This window comes from Marmota flaviventris, unplaced genomic scaffold (assembly GCF_047511675.1).
Source record: "Marmota flaviventris isolate mMarFla1 unplaced genomic scaffold, mMarFla1.hap1 Scaffold_55, whole genome shotgun sequence".
Lineage (NCBI taxonomy): Eukaryota > Metazoa > Chordata > Mammalia > Rodentia > Sciuridae > Marmota > Marmota flaviventris.
The window spans coordinates 1,834,442-1,858,310 of NW_027288355.1; the positions used below are offsets into that span (position 1 = coordinate 1,834,442).

Consider the following 23,869-nt stretch of genomic DNA (forward strand, 5'->3'; position numbering starts at 1 on the left):
TCCATGAAAACATCAATAGTCCAAAGTGATCAGAATGGGGGTAAAATTTGCAGAATATTAAAGGTTAGTTACACAACAAGAAAGCTATAAAAAGTGGGCTTCATTTAAAGGTGAAAATAAAAAGAAAATCTTTAGACTTCACTAGTTAAAATAAAGGATCAAAAATTTATTAATCTCAATAATTTGAATTATACCTGTGAGTCACTTTTTTTGGGGTAAGGGATATAAGGACATTGCTAATGAGTTTAAAGCTCAACCTGTTTTTTTTTTTATGAGAAAAATAATAGAAAAATTAAAAAAATTAAAGTAATTGTGATACATATATATATATATATATATATATATATATATATATATATTCACAAATTGCTTTAATCTTATAAACAGTTATAAGTGTCAATACATTTCTCTCTGGGCTAGGTCCTATTATAGGAAGAAAACTTTGCCTTAAAATAACCCCATACAGAGGCATTTAATGCAATTAACAGGCCTCAAATAATAATAATAATAATAATAATAATAATAATAATAATAATAATAAGTGAGGTGGGGAGGATTTCAGGGTTGTGAAGCATACCTGTAATATAAGTTACTTGAAAAGACATCACAGAAGAATTTTATACACTGTCTGAAGACATATATGTATGTATTATTTATAAAAAGTGTTTATGAGTTCTGTACTGAGGGTGCACAAGTCCAATACACAGTCTTTTTTTGTTGTAAATGGACACAGTACCATTAGTAGTTTGTTTGTTGGCTTTTTAAAAATATTTATTTTTAGTTTTTGGTGGACACAACATCTTTGTTTGTATGTGGTGCTGAGGATCGAACCTGGGCCGCCCGCATGCCAGAGGAGTGCACTACCTCTTGAGCCACATCCCCTCTTGGGTGGCTTTTTAATGCGGTGCTGGGTGTTCAACCCAGTACTTCATGCATGCTAGGGAAGTTCTCTACCACTGATCCATACATAACCCTAGTCCCCAAAGTCCTTTCCTTAATCCTTTTTTTTGGGGGGGCGGGGTGAGAGTGAGTGCGTGTAGGGCAGAGGATTTAATCCATGGCCTTATATCAGCAAAACAAGCACTCTACTGACTAAGCTATATTCTCAGCCCTGATCTGTAGACTTTTAACAATGACAATGGAGCAGCCTGTCTTTTAGACTTTGATTCTGCACCCACTTGGCTGAGGTTGGAGGCAGTGCCTGAAGCCTTGACCAATCAGTCTCTTAAATGAGAACTGTCCAATCCTCATGCAGCCAGTGATGAGGGGGAGGGCTTCCACAATCCTCTGTTCCCTTGGTGTCTGGAGCTCGCCATTTTTTTAATCTTTTTGTAGGCTTCTGTCCTGGATCCAGAGCCCAGGTGTCTGTGCTATGCAGAATCTGAAAACAAACCACAGGGAGAATGCTGAGAACCCTGAGAGCCAGGAAACAGTAAGTGTGCCTTGTTATCTTGAGACTGCTTAGGAAGGTGGCTTAAAGCTGACAGGAGTGGCAATGGTGGAAACTGGCAGTCATGGCTAGGGACTCCTCCTGGTCCTCTCCAGAGTCTTGTGGCCAGAGGGTCTCTCTGTGGTAGCTTAGCCTTCATCTCCCTCTGACTAGTCTAGTGAGGCTTAGATCAGCAGTTGAAAACCTGGGCATTTTGTTCCATAATTGTATGGTGTTTTCAGCTTCTTTCTAAAGCCCTTTGTGGGCTTCCATGTGCCATGAGTCCAACATGTCTCCAGATTTCATAGTGAAGACTGAGATAATTACCAGGAGAGAACTACAAATCCATTTATTGTATTCATGTATGAGAGAGGCTGTTAATTTTAGAGCTTGTTACTCATGAGGGTTTGTTTGTATTTATCTATCTATCTATCTATCTATCTATCTATCTATCTATCTATCTATTTATTTATGTGTGTACTGTTTTCCTTTTAGTACCAGAAATTCAACCCAGAGGTGTTCATCCAGTGATTCACATTCCCACCCCTTTTTTTTTTTAATATTTTTATTTAGACACAGGTTCCCTTTGAATTTCTTAGGGCCTCACAAATTTGATGATGCTGGCTTTTAACTCATTCTCTTCATGAGTCCTGAGATTTTTTAATGTAGGGGAAGCAGTATCTCAAATCCAGAACAAAAATCTGAAATCCAGAACTTCAGTTTAGCTCTCCATAGGTCTCAGAATAAACCCCTAGTTTTCTAGCTCTCTGTTCACATATCCAAAACTAGGGTTCTCTGTTCACAAATAATAAGTATAAAATAGAATAGATAGTATAATGACCATGTAGTGCTGAGAATGGGCCTCACTCAAACACACTTGGTGGCTAATTGAAAGATGTTAATGAGCACCATTAAGGTCTATTTCAAATGTAAAAGACCTTGTAGCCCACTTGTGAGAACACCTTCAACAAAGTCCTTTGTCCCAAGGGTGATTCCTGATTGAATTTGAAGAAAAAAGGATGTGTCACAGAAAGAATGAAAGTGAAACCATATGGTAGTCAGGATGCCTTTTCCAAAGCCTATTCTAAATGCATTATGCTCTGTGTTCTGCCCAAAACTATCAGTAAACTTCTAAGATGGCACACAAAAATGAGTTGTTTTTTTTTTCAGGGATCATTCCTCATACCACATGGTGGGTGTTCTATTTCTTCTTGCTTAAATAGATTTTTTTTTCTTCAAAAATTATGAGACAAGCACCCAGATTCAATTTGCAAACTGAGAAATTTTGGTTCATCTCAAAACTCCACTTTCAGCATTATTAATCATTATTTTCCCATGTTTTATTTCAAATGTATGCATCATTTATAATGTTTTTCTTCAAGAACTGGAGGACATTTTAAAAGATTTTAATTTATCATTCTGAGATTTTCACATGAGAAGAAGAATAAAATTACGTGACATTAAAAAGAATGAATCCTAAATGAGGTTTATGTGTCCCAATTAAGGAGTTTTAAAAATTGTAATGGGTCATCAATTGAGGGTTTATTTATTAATTAATTTGTTTCTTTATTTATTTATGGTCAGACAATCTGGGGTTGTGGCTCAGTGATAGAGCACTCACCTAGCACATGAAAGGTCCTGGGTTCGATCCTCAGCGCCACATAAAAATAAATAAATAAAAAATAAAAAAATAAATAACCCACAGAAACATTCCAAACATTTCAGGAAACTCTTTTATTTAGGTGTGACAAGAAAAAATAAAATTGGGACTAATTTGAATTTAAATTGCATGTAATTTCAATCTCTCTCTCTCTCTCTCTCTCTCTCTCTCTCTCTCTTTCTCTTTCTGTACTGGGGATTAACTCCAGGGCCTCATGCTTAGAAGGCTAGCACTCTAGAAGCTGAGCTATTTACTCAGCCCCATTTTTGTTTTGGAGGGGATACCAGGGATTGAAGTCAGGGGCACTCTACCACTGAGCCACATCCCTACCCCTATTTTGTATTTTACTTAGAGACAGAGTTTCACTGAGTTGCTTAGTGCCTTACCATTGATGAGAGTGGTTTTGAATTCATGATCCTTATGTCTCAGTCTTGTAAACAGCTGATATTACAGGCATGCACCAACATGCCGGGCCAACTTCAATCTTTTTTTTTTTTTTTTTTTTTTTTTTAAAGAGAGAGTGTGTGAGAGAGAGAGAGGGAGAGAGAGAGAATGTTTTTAATATTTATTTTTTAGTTTTTGGAGGACACAACATCTTTGTTTTGTATGTGGTGCTGAGGATCAATCCTGGGCCACACGCATGCCAAGCGAGTGTGCCATCGCTTGAGCCACATCCCCAGCCCCAACCAACTTCAATCTTAAGGGCTAAAGTACACACAAATTAGATCAAAGTCCATGTCAATGTCTTATAATATTAATATATATATATATATATATATATATATATATATATATATATATATATATATATATATTTGTTGATAGACCTTATATTATATTTACTTATCTGTAGAGCTGAGAATTGATTCCAGTGCCTCACATGTTCCAGACAAGTGAGCTCCAATGAGCCCCATCCCCAGCCCCCTGGTACATTTTTTATGGGGGATATTGGAGACTGAACTCACGAACACTTTACTACTAAGACAAATCCCCAGGATTTTTTTTTTTTAACTTTATTTAGAGACAGGATCTCACCGAGTTTCTTAGCACCTTGCTTCTGCTAAGGCTGGCATTGAACTTTCGATAATTCTTCCTCAGCCTCTTCAGCGACTGGGATTACAGGCTTGCACCAACACACCCAGCCCCTGGTACATTTTTAATATCTGTTTTACGTCGATTTTAACCAGTAGCCTTAACTTTTTTTCTAATATATATTTCATTTCAATACATAACCCAGAAATCAGTGAAACAGAATCTATTTTTTATCTCCAACACTGCTTTTGTTTATGTCAGTGTCTGAGTTAAGATTCCCTATTAAAGAGTTTACTATGTCTTGTGTTCTCATTCTGACCTCCCATATTACCTAGTTCTGAGTTTTAGAATATCTGAAACAAGGTTCCCAGAGATTCCAAATTTTTTGGAGTATTTAGAAAACACCACTCTCTGAGTCTTGCCTTCTAGGGACCAGTTTGAATTTTAAGTGTGTAGCTTCTGAAGGGATGGACTAATTGGATGCTTTGCAGCTGGAAGACATTTTCTGATATACTTTCTATCTAAAAGGTACTTTATTTGTTTCCTTTTATTAGATACTGTGAATAAAGGTACAATAAAAATAGATGTGTGGCAATATATTTAGCAAAAGGATTCCAAATTTTTTACATATATACCCAGAGTTATTATTACTGGATTGTATGGCATTTTTTTTTACCAAGAATTATTATTTATATCTTTTTATTTATTTAAATACTGGAGATTAACCCCAGGACACTTTACCAGTGTGCTACATACCCAGTCTCCAACACTTTTATTTATTTATTTATTTTGGAGAGAGGGTTTTACTGAGTTTCTTAGGACCTTGCCAAGTTCTTGAGGCTGGTCTTTAACTTGAGAATAAACCCCTAGTTTTCTACCTCTTATTCTCCTAAGCCACTGGGAGTACAGGCATGTATGATTTTGCACTGCTACCCCACATTATTACTAGTGGATTATGTGGCATTTTTATTTTGGGCTTTTAAAGAACCTTAAGAGTTTTATAAAAATATATTTATTAAATTTATATTGTCACCAACATTTTTACATATTTGTGTACCCTGGAATCCCTATTAATTATGACATATTTGCTTTGTTTTGTATGGTTTGGTGCTGAGTATTGAACCCAGAGGTGCATACCACTGAGATACATCCACATTCTTTTTTATGTTATATTTTGAGACAGGCTCTCATTAAATTGATTGTAGCCTTGTTATGTTATTGAGGCTGTCTTTGTACTAACAATTCTCCTGTGTCATTCTCCACAGCTTCTAGAATTTCAGGCATATGTCACCATAGATGACAATTTTAGATTTTTATAATAGCCATTCCAAGAGCACTGCATAGGCTGAATAAAATCTATTTGATTAATTCATTAAATCCCTGAGGCAAGTTTTTGTGAAGTAGCCAGTGTAGGAGTGTGGAATGTGATAGACATTATTATCTAAAGTACATATATGGGGCTGGGGATGTGGCTCAAGTGGTAGTGCGCTCGCCTGGCATGCGTGCGGCTGGGGTTCAATCCTCAGCACCACAAACAAACAAAGATGTTGTGTCCGCCGAACACTAAAAAATAAAAAATATTAAAATTCTCTCTCAATCTCTCTCTCTCTCTCTCTCTCTAAAAAAAAATAAAGTACATATATGAAGACAGGAATTGATGTGAACATATTTTATATACAAACAGAGGTGTGAAAAATTGTTCTATATGTGTAATAAGAATTGCGATGCATTCCACTGTCATGTATTTAAAAAGTAAAACAAAAAAAAAATCTTTGTATATTGCTGAGAATCAAACTCAGTGCTTTGCACATGCTAGCAAAGTAGTCAACAACTGAAACACAACTCCAGCCCATGTACCAAGCTTTTTATACTCTCTTTGTAGTAATCAGAAACAACTTTAAAAATTAAAATTGCATTTATATCACTTTTCCTAGTACAGTAATGTATTACTAACTAAATTTATTCTTATTATTTTTAAAAAATAATATAATGGATAACTGTTAGTTTTTCCAGAGATTATTTTATCACTTCTTTAGGGCTTGGTGAAGGGTCTTTTTTTTTTTTCAGAATATCGATGTCTTCTATTATCAAATGGGTCCATTCTAAGTGTGTTGAAAATAGTGATTCTAAAAGTTCACACAATCCACACATTTCCAAGACTATAGGGGAAAGGGAAAGACAATAATCACAACCTAGAAACCATTTAACATGGAAGCATAGTATCAGTGTCCAACCTGGAGTGTAATCCAGATCTTTCAGTGGTAAGGTTGTTTAAGAACCACAACCATAGGTTTTTGGGATCCTCTAAAGTACACTGAATGGCTTTAAATCACTTACTCTTCTTCAAGATAAAATTTCTGCTTCCTACTTAAAAAATTAAAAAAAAAAAAACTATGAATGAGAAAGGTGAATGAGACTTAAGTTCTTTGGAGGTACTGAGGTTGACGTTTAATTATAGTTTATAAATAGTCAAATAAGAAGGGCCTTAGTGTTGTCTCATCTTTTCCAACACATGATATGGAATACTTAGATGAACTGACATGAAATAATGAAAATGCATTTCAGGGAAGTGATATCACAGAAATTTTCAGGGTAGAATCTTGGAAATGTGGGCAAAATATATTCATATACATATGCATTTCTATAGAAAAAAATAAGTGATAAGTGCATGAGTATGAGAGTAAATTCAGTGTGCCTCATGCATTGTAGGATGAAGGTAATGATAAAATAGTAACTGAGGAGATCAAGAACTCTATAATTGTGGGAGATATTAATAGCAATTTAGAAAAAGAAAGTATAGTTAAATCCCTTTAGGTTTGCCTCTGTCCTCTGTTCCTCTTATGAATTGGATTCTATAAAATGAGATTATGTGGCTATGGTTCTCTCTGAATTTATGTTTTCTTTTGTTTTTAGGATTTTGACAGCTATGTCATGTAAAGCCCTGTCTTAATCTCACTTTGGGGGCTCTTTTACCTCCTGTTCTGGACTGCAGAGCAGAGACTCACCTCACTCATTCTGTACAATGAATTGACTTTTGTCAATCTTTGCAAACAATGGTTGGAAGAAGCATATTGGAGGGTCTTTCATATCCTATAATATGGTGTTCAGACCCTGTGGGTTAAAGGGTAGTTACTTGCTATGTTAGAAACATCTTCCCTATGAGAAGGGCTTATCTATATATATATCTATATCTATATCTATATCTATATATATATATATATATATATATATATATATATATATAGATAGATAGATATATAGATATATAGATATATAGATATATAGATATATATTTGTTTTGGAAGCCCCATAAACACAGAAGAGAAGCATTTATGGTTACAAACAAAGGAATGCCAGAAGCCATTAGATATGAGAAAATACAGAAAAATAAAATGTTCTCTTAGAGCTTTTAGAGGTAAAAAGCTTATTTCTGTTTTGTGTAAGAAAACTAAAATTTCTCTTTGGCCTGACAATATTTTGATGTTTTAAACTTGCTTGCAATTTCTCCCTGTGTTTTGGATTCACTTATGCCTGGCTATCCCTTACCAGATAACCACCCTCTCTAAAACCTTCCTGGTGCCTCATAAATTCTGGCTCTGGCTGACCAAATTACATTTCTCTCTAAACCTCAGTGGCAGCTCATAAATTCTAATGTCTGGAGCTGAATTTATTTTCTACCTTGAAATGTTAGCCATGTGGATCCTTAACCTGCTATTTGCCTTTGTACTATGATTGTCAAAATCTTGTTAGCTGTAAGTACCTTAGACACCCACCTCCTTTGTAACTTTTTGTGCTGTAAAAACTTTTTCCTGAAGATCAGGGGGATGATCTCTAGCATGGAATCTTGTAAGAGACCGTCCTGGCCAGCTTTTGTGTACACAATACAATATTGATTTAATTTGATTTGAAATTTGAGTTGGTGGTCTTTTCTTTGTGTTTTGGTTTAACATTAACTTTTTTTTAACTTCACTATAAATAAAACCAAAGAACACAACAAAACTCCTGTAAATGAGCCAGGTGCATAAAAATAGTCATTCTTTATTGAAAGCACAGGATTCATTATAAAAATGATATAAGCTTAAAAATTAAAAGATATCTCAAATATCAAGGGAGTTTAGGAGTTAGAACAAAAAAAAATCATATCTACAGAAATGGTTCAAGAGAAGCAGTCTTTTTGTCAGAAATAAACATTTGGACAGGAATGGAAGTTTTGGTTCTCTTTTTAAGTAGTTTTACTCCTAGTGAATAATTTTTACACTATTTCTGCGTTTTACTGGTTGGAATTAATTATAATTCATATATCTGCGAAAAAGGTACTGAATGCAGAAAAATATTATTGCTCATGTTTAAATCACCTACATTATTTGATCTTTCCCTTTTTAAACCAAAAATCTGCATAAAACCATTTCTTATTAAATATCTCTATCTCTATATTAGCAGAAACTGAGTTATAAAATTGGCTATGAAAACTTGTCTCTTCATGTACTTAAAGACTATGAATTTGCTGCTTAGCACTTATGTATAATTCTCTATGGTGCTCTCTAGTTATTTGTGTCTCTATGCCAAGTTTTATACCAAGCTCTTAGTATGTGCCATAATTACTCTATGTAGCAATGTAGGATTTATGTCTTATTTGTGACACTTTGTTCCCCGAACTGGGGAATATGTACAAAATAATTATCCAGGAAAAAAATCTATCTAATATTATATTTTATTTTATATTTATTTATATATTTATGTATACATATTTTTATTATTTACTAACACACTTTGGTCTGAAACTACAGCGATACTAGTGTATTTTAGCTTGAATTGGTTGTGTGAAACAAACTAAAAAGACTTCTCTGTGTTGGTTGGTAATTTCTGCAACCTCAGGAACCTAGTGAATAATAGCATAAATAAATAAGTAACTCTCTAGTTTGAGGCAGAACAACCAAACTCGATGATGTTTTGTTTCTGCTTTCTATCTTGATTATTAGAAACATACCTTTAAATTTACATGGAACACTTTTGTAATTCTGTTCTGTTAGTTCTTCTAAAAAAAATCAATTAAAGTGAAAAATAATGCACTAAATTAAATGATCTAAATTTACTCCCTAAGTGCTAAACCAAGAAAGATAAATAATTAATTTCAAACAATTCATTTCTTAAAATAAATATATTTTTTCAAATCATCAAAAATTCTGAAAAGTTAGAAAATTTAAAAGCTTTAGAAATATCCTAAGGTAATTTTTCTTTTGCTCAGAACAGTAGACTATATCTCCAACTCATTCTTCTCTAGAATTGGACTGTGTGCAAATATGAAAAAAAAAGTGCTAAGATGCCCCACATGGCTTATAAGTTTTAAAATCCTGAAATCTGACATTTTTCTACTTTACAAAATACAAAATCTTAAATTTGTGTACTTAAAAAAACATTTGCAGAAGTGTAATTCAAAATGACTAAAAAAAATGAAAAAAATCCTTGAAGGACTGACCCACTGAACATGAGGGACTTATAATATTGAATCCCTTATATTAAATGTCTTTTTATCATTGTCAAAATGTTCCATGTTTATATTATCAATATGTTAATCAAAATTTTTATGCATTTAATAACAAATATCTAATTTCCTATTTTATTCAGTCTTTTAAAAAATAGTAGTAATTAATATTAATAATTTAATTCTCATACTTGTTAAATTAGGAAACATATATTTTAAAAGCTATGGCTATAGCAAATGAAAAATCCAGCCTAATTTCCTTTTTTAGATTGGGAGCCATCTCATCACAAAGGCATGAAAAGTTAATTTCTGCTTCATTATAAATTACTGTGATTTGTAAACTTGCTTGAAATGCCTGTCAGTGCCTTGAACTCACCCATGTCTGGTTTTCCCTGATGAGATAACAACCCTCCCTGAAACTTTAGTGATGACTCATGAATTCTGGCTTTCCCTGACCAAATAACAACTCACTCTGAAACTTTATTGGGGCCTCATCAATTCTGATGTTGTGATCTAAATTTACTCCCTAAGTGCTAAACCATTTACACCATTAACCTACTACGTGCTTGTGAAAATCCTGTTATTCGTGTAAGTTCTCAAGACACCCCACTTTTGTAACTTTTTGTGCTATAAAACTACAGTCCTAGAGAACTGGAGTTCTATCTTCTTTTCTCATGGGTTTCAGGAAAGACTATTATGCTCAAATGTGGGACCCCCAAAGGACCACCAGAGACCAAGATCCATGTAAGCACCAAAGAGGTGTTTATTGCAAGCTAGCTCAGTCCCCCCCCACACACACAGCAACTGGAGGCTTAGAGGCCCTGATCCTGGGGTTTTCAGCAGTTTTATAACTCTTTGGGGAAGGCAGGTACCCCACATACATCATAGCATCTCTTATAAAATCATCAAACTCCTTTGGAAAATCATAAACAACTCTAAACAAGATTAGCACATTCACTGGTGGGAACAAGTTGGGTAAGCATGATTGGTTAGTAGAAGATGGGGATTCATTTGAACAGATTGGCTTAGGACATGAGGGGAGTATATGCTGAACTATATGGTTTCCCAAAATGTTATCAACCACCATAAACTACTGGAAGGGTCATTTGGAATCCCAGGAATTTTCCCTGTCTCATGCTGATTGGTGGCTGCTAAGGGGTTGCTATGGATCCCCACCTAGCCGGACTGAGTCAGGGACACCAGGCACAGCAGATCTCTCCTGTTATTTGTAGATAAACAACTAAGCAGGGTGGGTATGAGCCTAGGAGTGTGCTTTGTGTCTTTCCAAGGACAAGAGTCATGCCCCCTTCCTTGGACAGTCTTTGCTCTGAGGTAGAGGCTGGTTTCTCACCTTTTACCTTACGTTTTTTCATGTATTTTTTTTTTTTTTTTTTTTTTTTTTTTTTGCTGTAGCTGGACACAATACCTTTATTTCACTTATTTATTTTTATGTAGTACTGAGGATTGAAATCAGGATTTTGCACAAGAGTGGTGAGCACTCTACTGCTGAGCCACAATCCCAGCCCCTTATGTGTTGTTTTTATTGGGCATTTTTACTTTAGGGGTTTTCTTCCCAGTTCAAAGTTCAATCTGTCACCTAAAAAGAATAGAGATCAAAAAATAAATAAATAAAATTTGATAATTATTGTCATTATTTTATATTAATTCCTGAATAATATACAAGCATATGTAATCCATAAACTGAAATGACTTTATATGTAAGTTTAAATGAAAATGTTTTGTTGGTTGGGTTAGTTCCCACTTATGGGAAAACAACCTTGCCTTAAAATAACAGCAGCCTGAGACTCTGGGGTACATTTCTCAGAGTAAAAAAAAAAAAAAAAACAGGACTCAATGACCTGAAATTCTAGCCCTTATTCATGCCTGGATTGGATAATATTCCCTGTCACTCAAAAAAAGGGCTCACTTCTCTCAGATTCAATGTTCATGATCTGAAGCCCCTTCCAATCAAGAGCATTTTGTGGGAACTGTCCAATCATGCATGTCATCAGGGAGGAGAAGGGTAGGCTTTCACATCTTATCTCCTGAGTCCTCCATTTTTGCCCTCTGTAGTCTCATACTTCAGAGTCACAGGTTGTTCTGCTGTGCAGGAACTGAGGATCCCAAGTGGTCCTACTCCTGAGAACCAGGAAATGGTAAGTGTGCATTGGCCTAGCAAGGGAGGCTGGGGGAAGAAGACTATTGGAACCACAAGACTGGCTGTGTTGAAAACAGGAGCTAGCAGATTGGGACTCTGGGCAATCTCTTGATTCTGCAGACTTAACTCCTCCACTTGGCCACTATGTCCTCAGTCTTACTGGCCAACCAGGTGGGGAATATGTCAGTGGCAGAGACTCTTTGCTGCTTTCCTTATGCTCAAAGGGCATCCTCAGAATCTGCATAAAATACTATGTGGCAGGTGTGTTCCTGCAGCCCAGTATCTTTCCAGATGCTGGATATTGATAGGTGGAATAATTATCAAAATCAAATCTCCAAAGTCCATTTTCCTGCAGAAGAGGAGCTGTCATTTTGGCGTACCTAATTTCCTTTTGAGCTAGCTAATTTTCATTTTGACATTCTTTTATTTTTACTTTCTTCATTATTATTATTTTGTTAAAGTTAGGTGAACTCAGGGATACTGTACTACTTAGCCATATCCTTGGTAGTGAAGCCAGATTTACAGATAGGTAGTTAGTGTAGTTAGGTAAATTTGGACTAATATCCAGTAAAATCAAGAATCAACACCATATTGAGAATGGAGTCCAGGATAAGGGGAATTGAAAATGTCCCCAAGGCCCTGAGCCCATCCAAAGGAAATTTTAATGAAGCAGCTCACAGCAAACATGAAGATGCTAATCCAAAAGCCCTCCCTGCCCAGATTACTCCTTGAGCCCACCTGTCCTCTGCACTTTGGGTCTTCAAACCTACACTCCAACACTGCAAGGTAACAGAACAAAGGACAGAAATGTGACAGGAATGCGGGATAGCTGAAGGGAGACCTTAGTTATAAAAAATCTAAAAAGACCTTAGTTAAAAAAAATCCCTATCATGGATTCTACCTCTTTGGTCCCCTTTTTCTTCTGGGAAGAAGTCTTTTCTACTGTCCTTTAATAAAGCTTCTACTTTCCACTCTAAACTTGCCTTGGCGCACTTCTCTGGTGTTATACTTCAGCATTGGGGAAGCAAGGACTCTTCACCAGTAAACAGCTCTAACAGGTTTAAATTTGAGAAAGGCCCTAGCTAAGTTGCTGAGATTATTTTTGTTATGGTTTGATTTATCTAGAATTTGCTATTGCAATAAAGCATACTGTTTTTACATACATATGTATTCATATGGGGATCTTATTTATATTGTGATTCTTTATTAGTGTAATATTATATTTTCACAATATATATGAATAGTAGGCCATGATAAGTTCTTTTTTTGCTCTTATAATTGAAAAGGTTTTTGGCTAAAGTTACATATAACTTTGTAGATGAATTTTAAACATTTATGCTTTGCTTTCTTACTTTATTTAAAGTAAAGCTTGATAATTTTTTCTATTATTGCATTATTGTTGTATTTAATAGGTTTATTTTGACATAACCATAAAACGTGAAATATAATTTGCTCCCCTTCAGTATCCAGCAGTTCCCCTTTCCCTATTCTCCTACTTTCTTCTATCATATATTTATTTATAGTTTTTTTAATTATTGCTTTATAGAACACACATAAAAGTAGAATTCGCTGTGATGTATTCATATTTATATATAGCAAATTTGGTGAGATATGTTGTCAATTAAATTTGGGGAAAATTATCACCTTTGTAATGATGAGTTTTATTATTTACATGAGATGTATAATTCAGTCTTTCATGTGCTGTTTGTGACTTTTATTTTCTCGTAAGTTCTACATATTTTGTTTCTAAAAATGTACACATGTGAAATACCACTTGCATAAGGCACCTATGTAAAATTTATACATAGTGTTTTATGCTCTTTTTAAAACTGGATATATTACGAAATGTGACTGGCCCTAGTGACCATTTTTCCTATAGATTATTATTTATCTCTTCCAAGATGTATATTGTATTGAGCCATGCCCTTGAGCTTCAAATGTTTGGGTGAGTACCATTGCATACTTATATGTTATCATGATCACATATGCTCTAATTTCAGTAAGTCTCTGTGATGGGGAGTATCATGTATATTCAATAGCAAAATAGTTTCCACAAATAGATACTAATTTAAACTCCTTTTGAGTTAATGATTATTAATTTGTTTTAAATGTTCATCAATATTACTTAATTTTTCCCATGGTGGGTTTTTATTTTGTATTTCTTAAATTTCTAAAGACTTTGAATTTTTATAGTTAATAAATATATCTCATGTATTAATTTGAAGTTCAAACTTCTGTCTTTTATATATTTTTGGCTTAAAAGATGAGAAAAGGATCCAAAAATGCAGCTAGAGATGGATTTTTTTTTAAAAAAAAGGTTTAAATTATTTTTTAAAATTGACTTTTTTCTTTACTCATCATTTATTATAGGTTTCTTGTATGATTGTAAGGTTAGGTTATTTAAAGTGGATTCTAGGGCTTATCTTTGTTAATTACTACAGGAAAAACTAAATAAGAAATTTCTCTACACTATGGCTGCAGGAAAATGAACAAATTTCTTTAAAATAATATGGTAATAAAATTGTTAAATGACATATTTACTAAACATCCACTCCTTAAAAATATTTTTTCTGTAATATTTTTGGCAGTGAATCGTGAATTCTATTATCTGGATTTTGGGATTTAATATAAAATCATATAGAATAAAATTTGGCCAAATCTAGAAATATTCATACATTATTTGTTGTTTACTTAATGACATGTTGTAGAGATAGCAACTAATGAACATATTTATTTTTAGAAATAGTTACTTTTTTGCTTTTCAGGTTCTAATGAGCCTTTTAGATTTATTTCCTTACTGAGTCACTCAGGGCCACTGATTTTTTTTTTTTTTTTTTTTTTTTTTTTTGTAATTTCCAGGCATTTACCCTTCTAAGAAATCTGTCTTGTGAGCTTTGTTTCTGAAGAGTTTCTTAACATGAAAGAAAAAAAAATATTTATGTTGCCCCTGAAATATATTCTCAATGCACTCTCTTCAAAATGGAGAGAAAATAATATTTCCCCAGACTGCCATCCCTGTGTCAGGAGCTAACAATACATTGATGGTCTTTGAAGAAATTTCATACAGTTCTGTCTCTGGGTAGTTTTCTGTGGGCTGCTGAATTGCCATTTAGTATCCAGATACCCATTTTTTTTTTTTTTTTTTTTTTTTTTTTTTTTTTTATCTTTCTTTCTTTTCACTGTGTTTCTAATAAAAATGTTCTCTGCTCCAAACCTATATTTCCCATGTCCAGCTATGTTTAGAAAATGACATAGATAATTGCATTTGATAATTTATAAAGGAGAGTTGAGAATACTTCTTGCTCGTGTTTCCCTTCCTTAGAAACTGAAGCAGAACTGTTCTTGGTCCTGAAAAGGGAGGACCATAACCAATCAGGTATATAAAAAAAATGTTGATTGATTGTATATTCTCTTCTAAGAACTCTCTGTTCAGATCCTTGGCCCATTTCTTGATTGGGTTGTTATTATTATTATTATTATTATTATTATTATTATTATCATCATCATCATCATCACTATTATTATTATTTGCTTAGTTTTTTTTAAGTTCTTTATGTACCCTAGAGATTAGTGCTCTATCTGATATGTGAGGGTTAAAATATTCCTCCTAAAATGTAGGCTGTGTCTTCACCTCACAGATTGTTTCTTTTGCTTAGAATAAACTTTTTAGTTTGATTCTATCCCATTTATTGATTATTTGTTTTAAATCTTGTGCTATTAGAGTCTTATTAAAGAAATTGGGGCCTAATTCCACATGATGAAGATTAGAGCCTGTATTTTATTCCATTAGACACAGAGTATCTGATTTAATTTCTAGGTTCTTGAAACACTTGGAGTTGAGTTTTGTGCATGGTGAGAGATAGTGGTTTGTTGAAGAGGCTATCTTTTCTCCAGTGCATGTTTTGACACCTTTGTCTAATATATAATAATTATAATTTTGTGGGTTAGTCTCTGTGACCTCTATTCTGTACCATTCGTCTGCAGTCTGTTTTTTTTTTTTTGCAAATGCAATGCTGTTTTTGTTACCATTGCTCTGTAGTATGGTTTAAGGTCCAGTATAGTGATGCCACCTGCTTCACTCTTTCTGCTAAGGATTGCTTTAGCTATTCTTGTTCTCTTATTTTTCCATATAAATTTCATGGTTGCTTTTTCTATTTCTATGAGAAATGCCATTAGGATTTTGATTAGAATTGCAGTAAATCTGTATAGTGCTTTGGTAGCATTGTCATTTTGATAATATTAATTGTGCCTATTCATGAGCAAAGTAGATCTTTCCATCTTCTAAGGTCTTTTTTGATTTTTTTCTTTAGGGTTCTGTAGTTTTCCTTGTATAGACCCTTCACCTCTTTCATTAAGTTGATTCCCAAGTATCTTTTTTTTGAAGTTATTGCAAATGGGGTAGTTTTCTTCATTTCTTTCTCGGAAGATTTTTCACTGATATACAGAAATGCCTTTGATTTATGGGTGTTGATTTTATATCCTGCTACTTTACTAAATTTACTTACTAGTTCTAGAATTTTTCTGGTGGAGCTTTTTGAGTCTTCTAGGTATATAAGCATATTTGGCATTTGCAGGTAAATTGATAGCATTGGAGAAAATAATGATAAGTGATGTTAGCCAATTAAAAAAAAATGCCAAATATAAGGAGGCTGACTCATAATGGGGTAGGGAGGGGAGCATGAGAGAAATAGATGGATTCTCAATAAAGAAGAGGGGTGGGAGGAAAAGAAAGGGAGCAGGGGATTAGCAAGAATGGTAGAATGTGATAGAGACCATCATCAAAAATACATGTATGAAGACACAAATTTGTATCACCATAATTTATATACAACCAGAGATATGAAAAATTGTGTTCTATACATGAAATAAGAATTGTAATGCTTCTGTTGTCATTTCTTTAAAAAAATCGATAGAAATATAAAAAAAAATTTTCATAAATTATATAAATTAAATATGTGCATGATATATAGAATACATGCATATTTATATCTGCACATATATGTTTATATATAGATCTAGGGAAAGGCAAGTCTCTTTCCTGAATTTTTTAAAATAAATTAACTTATTAATTTGTTCTAACTTGCTAATAGAGCAGAATGCATTTCACTTCATAGTACACAAATGGAGCACAAAATTTTATTTCTCTTGTTGTACAGAAAGTATAGTTACAAAACCCATGTAACTCTACTTTGTGTACAATAAGATTTTCATCTCATTCCACCATCTTACCTACCTCTAAACCATTTCCCATCACCTCCCTCCCCTTTGTCTTATTCAAAGTTTCTTCATTTCTTCCATGCTACCTCCCAGTTCCCTCGTTGTGGATCACCATCCACTTAGCAGAGAAAACATTAGGTCTTTGGTTTAGGAGGATTGGTTTAATTGCCTTAACATGGTATTCTCCAACTCCATCCATTTACTTCCCAATTCCATAATTTTATTCTCGTTTAATGCTCAGTAATATTCCACTGTGTAAATAGACCATATTTTCTTTATCCATTCATCTATTGAAGAGCATATAGATTGGTTCTATAGTTTATCTATTGTGAGTTGTTTTTTTCTATGAACATCAATGTGGATTTGCCTCGGTATTATGCTGTTTTTAGCTCTTGTTGGTCTAAACTGAGGAGTGGGATAGCTGGGTAAATTTTGGTTTCTTTCCAAGTTTTCTAAGGAATCTCCATATTCTTTTCCAGATTGGTGTCACCAATTTAGAGTCCTGCCAACAGTGTAACAGTGGTCCTTTTTCATCACATCCTCACCAACATATATTTTTGCTTGTATTTTTAATAACTGCCATTCTGATTGGAGTAAGATTAAATTTTGGAGTAGTTTTGATTTGCAATTCTTTAATTGCTGGAGATGCTAAACATTTTTTATTGATTGATTGATTTTTTATCTTCTAAGAAGTGTGTCTCTTCAGTTCCTTAGCCCATTTCATTTCTACAAATTGATAATAAAAGCTTAAATTATTATTTTCCTTTTTTGTGAATGCATTTATTCCACATATTCATCAATACTATTTAATTCATCTATGTGATGTGATTTTATTCAATGTTACCTAATTTCTAAAGACTTTGAGTTTTTACGATTATTTAACACTTAGATATATCCTTTTTAAAGTGACTCTTTAATAATTTTTTTTTTGTTTGTTTTTCTTTTGCAATCTGTTGTATTTCTTCTTCTTATAAGCATTTGATTACATGTGAGGAAATTAGGGTTTTTTTTTTTTTTTACCTTGTCAGTTTTGCAGCTTTTAATGTAATCATTTGATGAATAGATTCTTTTGTATTAATATTTTGTAATTCATAAGTTTGTCTATTATATTGTATAATTTTGAAAACAAAAAAAAAACCTTTTTTTTTTTCTTTTGTGATATTAGGGATTCAACCAAAGAGTCTTAATGGTGAGCATATTCTCAGCTCTGTTTTAAAATTTATTTCCAGATGGGGTTTGCTCAATTTCTTCAGTTGGCCTTAAATTTTGAACTTCATGCCTTGTACTCCAGAATAGTAGATATTTCAGGTGTGCACCACCATATGAACCCTATCTTTTGTATGTAAACGTTTGAGCTTTGTACTTTCTTATTTATTTCAGTATTATTTATTAATAAATTATATTCAGAATTTAATATGTCAAAATATGTTGTTATGTTTTATGAGTGAAGGGATAAAATAGCATTTTATTATCACACTCTTTTCCCAATATCCTAGCATGTTTTAAGAGTTTTGTTGTTGGTGTTTTCTGTAGTTCCACCATTTATTTTATTATGAGGATTACCCTGATTGATTTTACTTCATAACATCAATCATGTGGCATCATGGTATTTTGGTCAACAGTAGACTTTATGTACAACCATGGATCTAGCAAATATCTTAGCCATGTACTAGTCTATACCATCTAGATTCTGTCATTGCACTCAGAGAATTGGAAAATTGCAGAAGATTCTTAGGATAAATTTTCCAGAGTGTATTTCCATAAAGTGAGAAATCATTATATATGCCTATATTTGCAATTATATACTGTATAATTGATATAATTTTTGTTTGTTGAATTTTCAAATTTGCTAGCGCTTTTTAAATTGTATCTGCTTTTTTTATTTGTACGGAAGATTGAACCCATCGGTGCTTAACAATAAAGCCACATCCTCAGTCCTTTTTTATATTTTATTTAGAGACAGAGTATTGCTGAGTTGCTAAGTGCCTCACTAAGTTGCTCAACACAATATATATAAGACAATATTATATATAATATTGTCTTAGAATTTATGATCCTTTTTTCTTATCCTCCTCAGTCACTGGAACTAGGGTTGTCCATCACTTGAATGGGCTCATTTGCTTTTTAAAAGCACGAACATTGATACTGGTAACTCTGTGTTATGTTTATCTTTAATAGCTTCTAATTTTGCTTTTTATTGGGATGGATGATTTGATAATAAATTCTAGTCATTTTATGGCTTACTAAATTTTTTTGAATGTTTTATTTTCACCTCAGTTATAGATGAATTCCAATTTTTTCCAGCTGTATGGAGGTCTAAGTGAAACATAATAATCTATATGGATATTGTTAAAGAAATGGAACCACAATTTTACCCAGTTTTTTGACTGCACTGTATATGCCCAAAAAACATAAAATCAGCATACTACATTGACACAGCCACATTAATGTTTATAGCAGCACAATTCACAATAGCTAAGCTATAAAACCAACCATTCAATGATGAATGGATCCATTAAATGATGACAGGATAAAAAACTGTTGCTTATATACACAATAAACTATGAATTGGCCATAAAGAATGACTTTATGACATTTGCCAGGAAATGGATGAATCTGGGATTTTATGCTAAGTAAAACAAACCATTTTTTTAAAACCAAAAGTTGAAAGTTATTGCTGATATGTGAAATCTAAAGCTCATAAAATAGGGAACGGTAAGAAAAGAAGATCAGTTGATTGCACAATGTTAAACAAAAAATAAATAAATGAATGAATAAATAAATAAAAGGGACAAAGATAGAAATATGAAAGATATAAATCTGTAAGTGAATCCTAATATCGTAGCCACCAACAAGAACAGGATTTTAATTAGGATAAAATATATCCCATGCTTGCATAATACCATAAAAATCGATTTTTACTGTCAGGTAGAACTAGAAAGAACCAATAAAATAAAATAAAACATTATATTTGTTTGAAGAGCTATATGTATATTCTATTATAAATATCATACAATATAAACATCGATCAAAGTTTGTATATATATATATATATATATATATATATATATATATATATATATATATATATAATTTTGTATGTTAAATTTATAAAAAGAAAAATTCAAACAGGATTGTTGTTGCTATTTTTATATTAATAACATACATAAAAACCATAAAATGTTTGAACTTAAATAAACTACTAAATATTTCCATTAAGTGGTCTGTCTACCTTGTTATATTTCAAAATTTCTCTTATACCATTGATATTAGAATTACTAGAGATCTCACTACACATTCAGAATAGCCAGCTCTATGAGAGAAATAACAAATAAGATTCTACACATTAGTAAATCTCTGATTAGTGGTTGTACAATTAAAATTTGAGGATTCCCTTTCTTTATTATGATGATTTTCTCATCTAAAAATATGTATAATTTAGATCAAGATATAAAAATTACAAAATATATATTTTTGTGATAATGCCTGAGTTTTATATTATGTTTCATAAATGTGGAGTATGTATACTTATTTGAACTCAAGTCACTTTTTCTGCAGAAGTAGATAATAGTATCATTGTGTTCCAAAACACTTCCTACATGTCAGTCTTCCAACTCTCATTTCAACTTTAATTACATTACAGACTGTGCAAATGTTCATGTGGTCAGTGTGTTATTTATTTATCTATTCTTATTTTAGGAACTATTAACATTTATGGATATAGCCATTGATTTTACTGAAGAGGAGTGGGAATGCCTTCAGCCTGTTCAGAAAAATTTATATAGAGATGTAATGCTAGAGAACTATAGAAACTTGACCTTCCTGGGTAAGTTTAATTTCCCTTTAAAATTATTAATTACTAATTATTATTTAATTTACTTCTGTTGCAGAGTATCTTATGGGTACTTCTCTATAAAAATGAGTTTCAGATTTGTGTTTCAAAGAAAAAGGGCATTTTTAGTACAGATATTTCTCTCTCTCTCTCTCATATATATATATATATATATATATATATATATATATATATATATAATTTTACTCCTTAATCTATCTCTTTCTTTGTGTGTTACACATTCTTCACTTTAGATAAGTAGTACCTAGTATAATTTACTGATGTAAACTATTGTAGACTACACATAGCAGGGGACACAGTTGAATCATTCAATTGTCAAGGAGAAAACCAAACTAAAAAATGCTGAGAGAGTAGTTATGCAGCAGAAGAAATTTTCAGAAGCTTAGGTTTATTTATTTTGATTGTAATCATTGAACACACACTGCTCTATATTTATCACATTTTCAAATTCCTTGTTGTTCTCTGTTTTCTTCTTTAGTGATGTCCCAGTTTATTCAGATTAACCATCAAAATTTACCTTTTGTTGTGAGGGCCAGCATGATCTGTTTCAAACCTTCTTGTGAGGAAACCTTTAAAGAAGCAAACAGAAGAGAGAGACATACACACAGTGAAAAGGAAAAAAGAAAAAAAAAAACTGGCCACCCCTCTTAACAGCTGCACATATAATACCCCAAAATTACGTAGATTCTGATACCATGACTACCTTCTAACCCAGTGTTTATTTAACCCCAAGTGCTAGCTAACCAAGATTATGTACACTTAATACAAATATAGAGCCCCTTCTCCCTAAGGACATTACCACAGAAACTTGATAATGCACCTGTAGAGTTGTCTTAATAGCTTCAGGAAGAAACTGCTGGGCATTACAATTGTGGGACTCAGGGTGCCAGTTACAATCACCCCCACACTTTCCTGTCTATTCCAAGGCCAGAATACCTAATATCTCCCCTCTTTTTTAAGGCCTTTTGAATAAATAATATTGCTTATCTCCTTAATGCTGGTGGGGGCAAAAAATAGGGCAGGCATAGACAACAGCAAGTTCAAACATCAGTAAACATCCACCTATGAATATTTTTGACCCAGATGAAATTGAGTAAACATGAAGTTAACCAATACAAGTCCAAAAACCATCAACTTGTTGAACCTTATTAATAATATCTTTAAGGTTAAATAAGTCTTTTGAAATAAAATTACTATTATAACTTAAATTGAAGGAACACATGTTATTAAACTTCTGATATCCTTTATGATGTAACAATAACAGACAATCAATTGCAGCATGATTGTCAAGTATGGCTTGACAATATTGTTTTTGTTCTTCATTAAGCATATTTACATCCATGGAGTCATGACTAATACTAATATTTTGTCTCTTAAAGTTATATGAAAATATATGCAGGACATAGAATTAAGTGAAAGGTGGCAGGCAGATATTAAGTTTTAGGAGCCTTTGATTCACAAGTGGAAGTCAGAAATTTAGTGAGCAAAATTTTGCTCACCAGGTTCTTTGTTTTATGAAGGGTTGATATTATAGTCAAAGTCTTCATATTTTTATTTTATTGAGCATAATAGTGTCAAGAGTTTTATTTTACCACATAGTGAGTGTATTATATTCTTCAAAAATACTAGTAGAAGGAATACAATACCTTGTAAGAACAAAATTGATAATTATATGAAAGAATGATTTCGTTAATTCATTCTTTTTAGTTATTTTACCTTGTATACATAGTATAAAATACCATGATATATTTATAAGTAAACAAAGTTGTATTTGTCAATAAAGGAAATACAGATATCACATGAATGTAAAAATATAAAAATCAATTTATTATACTTGATTGTCATGTGTTAAATTCATCCAAGTATTATGGCCATAGGCTATGCAAGGTTTTTATAGTCTTTTAAAATATTTTTATTAAAAATTTTATAGACACATATGTGTATATTTCTTAGTACATTTTTTGTTCATATTTCTTTTTAAGAGTCCATTGCCTCTTTACCGTTGTTGAATATTTATGGTATTATCACTCAAAATCTACTAGTTATTTTCATGTCTCTATGTCATGGTAGACAAAAACCATTTTTTGGAAACTCTTTGAAATAGCCAGAAATGTTTGTATATGTTTTACATTTCTCTTATTCTACTGACAGTGAAGGTAGCTGGTAGATATTTCCTAAATACACAATACTATCTTATGAAGGACAAAAGTCTGTTAATGATACTTTTCTAACACTTTATAGTACTATAGTACTATTCTTAATGATGTACTCCTCTTGGATACTGTGGTCTCTACAAGAATTTGAGTAATATTCTCAAGGTAATTTTTTCTGTACATTTTTATTGAACTAATATATTTTTTGGATTTATGGTGACTTTGGACTTACTAATCTGCTACACTCCTGATGTACTTATTTTACCTTAATTTCATGTTATGTATGCAAAATATATTTATCCCAGTCTAATAGGTATTTTTTTTTTAATTTTTGTTTATTTCAGCCATAACTCCTAATCATACCCAAGAATATTCACCAGACAAGGGCCTGAAACATATATTTCATGAAGTGATAAGTGCAAAATATAGAAGTTGTGATCTTGACTATTTACCACAAAAGAAATTATGGAAAACTAAAAGTGAGATTGAACATCAGAAATCATATAAAAAATTAGGCCTTGTTCACCACCAGAGAATTTATACTGGAGAGAAGCCCCACAAATATGAAGAATGTTGCAAAGCTTTTAGTAAAAAAAAAGGTCTTAATTACCACAGAGGGACCCACAATGGAGAGAAGCCCTACAAATGTAAAGAATGTGCCAAAACTTTTGGCCAAACATCACACCTTATTTGCCACAGAAGAATTCACACTGGAGAGAAGCCCTACAAATGTACAGAATGTGGCAAAACTTTTGGTGACAAATCAAACCTTATTCGCCACAGGAGAACTCACACTGGAGAGAAGCCCTACGAATGTAAAGATGTGGCAAAGCTTTTGGTCAAAAATCACACCTTATTAACCACAGAAGAACTCACACTGGAGAG

At 32.7% G+C, this 23,869-nt stretch overlaps 1 long non-coding RNA gene across 1 annotated transcript in view; it reads left to right on the forward strand.

Moving 5' to 3' along the window:
- LOC139704387 (uncharacterized) overlaps positions 1-23,373 on the forward strand; it is a 63,783-nt gene extending 40,410 nt beyond the window's left edge. Inside the window, exons 2-4 of the long non-coding RNA XR_011706312.1 lie at positions 1,336-1,432; positions 20,678-20,804; positions 23,329-23,373. This is a non-coding gene — a long non-coding RNA (uncharacterized lncRNA). The remainder of the gene's footprint in view (positions 1-1,335; positions 1,433-20,677; positions 20,805-23,328) is intronic.
- The last annotated feature ends 496 nt before the right edge of the window (positions 23,374-23,869 follow it).